Source organism: Lepidochelys kempii, chromosome 3 (assembly GCF_965140265.1).
Source record: "Lepidochelys kempii isolate rLepKem1 chromosome 3, rLepKem1.hap2, whole genome shotgun sequence".
In the NCBI taxonomy this organism is placed as follows: domain Eukaryota; kingdom Metazoa; phylum Chordata; order Testudines; family Cheloniidae; genus Lepidochelys; species Lepidochelys kempii.
In genome coordinates, this window is record NC_133258.1 from 194595408 (window position 1) to 194600953 (window position 5546).

The window sequence follows — 5546 nt, forward strand, 5'->3', positions numbered from 1 at the left end:
CGCCCCCAACAAAGGAACCTCCCTTCGCCGCCGCCAATCCCGCCCCGGCGCCGGGGCCCGGCCAATGGGAGCCTCCCTGCCCCGCCTTTCCCCGCGCAGCCCCTGGGAACGTGAGCCCGGCGCGGGGCGGGGCGGGGCGGCTGCCGAGGGGCCGCCCCGCCGTTGGGACGCGTCGTACTTAAGCGCCGCAGCCCGGGGCGCGGGGTTGCCGGCCGGGGGCGTCTTCGCTCTCGGCGGCCGCGCCAGGACGTTGTAACGAGGGCCGGGCCCGCCCCACGAGCCCCAGCGCCAAAGCCGGCCGGCCGGCCGGCGTCGTTCAGCGGCCAGGGGCCTTTCTTCAGGGTCACCGCTGCCGCCGCTCTCCAGGGCTGGAGTTCCGCGGCGTGAGGTGGCTCCTCTTACCCGCGCCCGCCCGCCCGGCCGCGCCCAGCCGTTCCCAAACTGCGGTGTGCCCGGAAATCTCCCAGGCGCCGCGGCTTCACCGGGGCTGTTCGCGAGCTGCGCCGGCCCGTGCCCGTGCAAGCGGAGGACTCCTTGCCCAGGGGAGACACGCATTTGCACACAACAAACGAGCGGTTACTTGTACGCACAAGATGCCTTGCTGCGTTAACCTTTTAAATGGATTTGTTTGTGAAAATGCATAGGATGTGGGAGGAAGGATGTACACGGGCCGCAGAGCTGTGAGTTTAGGTAAGTCCAGGCTTGACACGTCTCCCTGATTGGATTGCATTGGGAGCTCACAGAATGATGCTTGGCATAAATAGGCTTTTCTAAAGCCTCCTGGTTCAGTGTTTCTGAAACAGATGATTCACTGTGAGTGTGCATGGGAAAATGGTAATTGTGGGACTAAATCTGGCATACAGCTAATGGTACTGAGTGACAGATTGGAAGAATATGGGTGGCATTAAATATGGACAACTAGCCATGTATTAATATCTGATGAAGAAAATCTTATTTCTTCCCAGGAAATTAAAATTCTAGTAGCTGTATTTTTGGCATGGATTTTTATACCTTGGCCAGTGGCCGTATGTTTCTCTGAGGATTGAAACCTAGCCTGCCAGGTCACTTAGCGGAGGAGTGAATTTTTTTTAGACCTGTCAGTTTGAGCAGCACATACTATGTGAAATAGTCAACTGCCATGTCCAAAAATTAAAAGCTTGTTTTCCTGTAATAGACCTTCATGATTGGGTGATATTTGACCTCCTCTGTGACGGGAGTGGGAGTTCATCCAATCAGCAAGGTGACACATGGTAATTGTCTACAATTTGGCTACAGGGGGTCCCTGGTATTAATCTCCCCCTTATCCATTGTTTCAAATATCCGTTGCTCATCACTAGGGGAACGTGTTCTGATTTACGTTGGTCCTAATCCACATAGCCGTCGTTTGCACAGATCGGGACCGACGTGAATTGGAACACGTTCCCCTGTTGTACAATATTGTACTTGCATCCGCCAGCCATGTACAAGGCTTATTATCTATGGAGGACATTCTCCATCCTGATTAAGGCAACAACAGATGAAGGAAAGCTCAGTGTAAAGGAGTTTTGGAAGTCCTACAACATCTTGAACGAAGTGGAAAACAACACGTTGTGGGAAGAGGTCACTTCGCAATGTATGAACGGCATTTGGCACTGTGCATGGCCAGATGCTGTCCACAGCTTCATGGGATTTGATGCCGTTCCTGCTTTCGCGCAAGAAATTGTCAAGTTGGCGAAGGATATCGGCTTTGAGGAGGATGTACAGGAGTTGTCAGTTCCTCAGTTTGAGACTCCAACAAATGAGGAACTGATTAAGCTGGACCAACAACAGATATCCGAAGAAAGCAAGGATGATGATGACATAGGGCAGGAAGACAGGAGTCTGACCATAAAGAATCTCCCATTTTTTTGGATTGCTGGATGAGATGACAGAAATCATACAGAGTGGTGATCCTTTTCATGAAGGGTCTGCCAAAGTCTCCAGGGCTCTCAATGATGCAGTGGCTTGCTACGGGGAGATCTGTCATTCAAAGATTTATACAAAAGAGCAGACATCAATAAAATCCTTTTTTAAGACTTCTGCAACCAAAGATCCAGCCACGGAAAATCCAGCCACCACCGTTACCTAAGTTTAATATAATTGACAGTGTTTTATACTGTGTTACTGTACTGTATTTACTGTATTAAAATGTTCTGTGTTTTGGAACAGTGTTAGTAGGGTTCTACATTATTTTATTCAATGTTCTATGTGGAAAATGTGTAGTGTATGGCCTGTCATTGTAAAAAGGTACGCTGCTTAGGTGAAAAGAGCATTGTCCTAGGCAAGTGTGGTGAAATTGTGAACGCATCTTCTCCCCTCCTCCCCCACCCCGTGCATTATTTCTTTATGGGGAAAAATTCCCTGGTATATGTCGTTTCAGTATCCATTGCCCTTTTCAAGAATGCAACCCCAGTGTGTACAGGAGACCCCCTGTATTTTATCTGACAAATTTTGTTGAACTAACCCCACTTCTGACATACCCCCGTCCCCTCAGCCCAGCCTCTACACAAAACTTTAGAAGCTAGAGGAATGAACCAGCAAGGAAAAATAGATCCTTAGATAGTAAGGTCAGAAGGGACTGTTAAGATAATCTAGTCTGACCTGCACAACGCAGGCCACAGAATCTCACTCTCCCACTCCTGCGATAAACCTCTCACCTGTGTCTGAGCTACTGAAGTCCTCAAATCATGGTTTAAAGACTTCAAAGAGTAGAGAATCCTCCAGCAAGTGACCCATGCCCCATGCTACAGAGGAAGGTGAAAAACCTCCAGAGGCTACTGTAACTGAAAGCGGAGGTGTTGGGATCCCTGTGTTTTGAATTAAACCTTGTTCAGTCAGCAAAGTCGTCTTCTCAAGGCATTGTGTTTGTTACAAGAAAGTAGAATAAGTTAAACAGAATAAGTCTCCAGTCTGCGGCCTGGTCTACCCTAAAAGTTAGGTCGACTCAACTACATCACTCAGGAGTGTGCAAAATCCATACTGTGGTGAGTGATGTAGTTAAGCAAATCTAACTGGTGTAAAACAGTGCGAGGTCTGTGGGGGAGGTGGATTACCAATGTTGACAGGGGAACCCCTCCCGTCAGAGTAGGTAGTGTCTTCACTGAAGCGCTACGGCTGTGCCATTGGAGCGTTTCAAGTGTAGACAAGCCCTGAGGATCAAGCAGCCCTACGACACATGGGTGTGGCACTCCCTACCTTTCCAGGCAGCCACTCTTACCACCCTTTCCCTAAGTAAGGCAAGAGACCCTTGAGTCCTTGGGCTCGTACTAAAAAGTTTGCAGCACCACAGCTCTCTAGAGTTAGGCTCAGGGTAGCCCTGTATCCGCATGGCTGCTGGTTTTCTGGGTTGAGGCATGTTTAACGAGTAACAATAACCAGAATTCAGTCAAACACAGCAGGGAGCAAATTATTGGACCAAACGTTTGACAGGCATCTCTTAAAGATGTGACAATCCCTCTTCCTTTGTAAGCTGCAGACACTAAACTGTCTCTCTCCTTCGGATAGTCACAGGAACAGGTCCAGAGGATCAGCAATTACATAGCCGTGTATTCCCTGCAGTAGTTTGTTCTAGCATTAAAGTATTTCTTTTCTGCTTTTTCATATTTTTTCCTAGTTGCCACATTCTTCCATCTGTCTTCCTTCCTCCTCCTTAACCCATCTGTAGGCTCAACCTGCTTAGTCTCTGATGAGATTCTTTTCTGGGCTCTTATCCCGCACCTAATACTGTGGTATCTGAGTGCCTTCCAGATTATAACACATACAAGATGAATTACACTGAAAATTTAAAGTTTCTTCTCCCACTTTCTACCTCTCCCCTGTCCATTGTGGAGAGTAAATTGCATAATAGCAAATATGTTCCAATACTCCAAATGAAATAGAGGGGTTTGCCAACAGCTTTAGCTTCGTCTAGCAGCCCCTTTGGGGTATCTTCTTAGCAGGAGCATTGCTTTGTGGATAACATGGTGTGTTTATACATTTCTGGCACGATAGTATGTCTGTCTTCTTGTGAAATAACTATTCCCAAGGGCGAGAGTTGGTTAGTATGATTCCAATGTCCTTGCAATGACATGTCTTTCTAATGTCTGGCCCTCCATGCAGTGTTACTCATGTAAGACTTTTTTTTAGTTCATCCTTTTTGGCTGTCTCAGTTTCTGTTTTGTGATTGCTTGCTGGAAGATACTTGCGTGCAATATGTGTCCATTTCTTCACCAGTGTTATCAGTACCTGCTACATCTCTTTTGGTATAATGTCAATGGGGATATTATATGCCAGATTCTCAGCAGGTATAAACTGGTGGTGTTCCATTGACCACAGTGGAGCCAGGTCAGTTTACACCCATTGAATATCTGACACTACATCTCTGTAACTAGACAATTACTCTCTGTAGTGTGAACAGTTCTTCAGGACTGCTTCAAGTGGGTCAGCTGTAATGCTGCAGCCAAACACACGGGAACAGTGGGGGCAAAAGACATATCTGGCTTCAAGACTAAACTTGATAAGTTTATGGAAGGGATGGTATGATGGGATAGCCTAATTTTTGGCAATTAATTGATCTTTGACTATTAGTGGTAAATATGCCCAATTGCCTGTGATGGGATGTATGTTAGATGGGGTGGGATCTGAGTTACTACAGAGAATTCTTTCCCGGGTGTCTGGCTGGTGAGTGTTGCCCACATGCTCAGGGTTTAGCTGATCGCCATATTTGGGGTCGGGAAGGAATTTTCCTCCAGGGCAGATTGGCAGAGGCCCTGGGGGTTTTTTGCCTTCCTCTGCAGCATGGGGCACGGGTCACTTGCTGGAGGATTCTCTGCACCTTGAAGTCTTTAAACCACGATTTGAGGACTTCAATAGCTCAGACATAGGTTAGGGGTTTATTACAGGAGTGGGTGGGTGAGATTCTGTGGCCTACGTTGTGCAGGAGGTCAGACTAGAACAGGGATCTCAAACTCAAATGACCACAAGGGTCACATGAGGACTAGTACATTGGCTCTAGGGCCACATCACTGACATCCCCCCCCATGCTGCCACCAGCCCCACCCCTTCCCCAAAGTCCCCACCCTAACTCTGTCCCTTCCCCAAATCCCTGTCCCCGGCCTGCCTCTTCTCCGCCTTCTCCCCGAGCGCATGGCTCCCCGCTCCCACCTGGAAAGTGCTAAGCACCGCGAAACAGCTGTTTGGTGGTGGGAAGCGCCTGGAGGTAGGCAGAGGAGTGGGGACGTGGCACACTGGGGGGGGATGGACGGCGACGGGTAAGGGAAGCTTGGCGGCCGCAGGAAATAAGGCCGGGCCATGTGTTTGAGACCCCTGGACTAGACAATCAAAACTGTTGAAAGCTGTTTGTGGAATTGCAAGTCCTAGTTTTCTGAGCTGAGTTGTGTTCCTTTGTCATGTGAGCTCTAGTAGGATGTCATAAAGGACCGCTCTAACTCATTAACTCTTTCGTGTCTCATTAGCCTAGTCTTGTGCTGAGAGAAACCCAATGGCAGGCAAAATAGGCCGGGCCAGGTCTTCAGCTGGTGTATTGACTC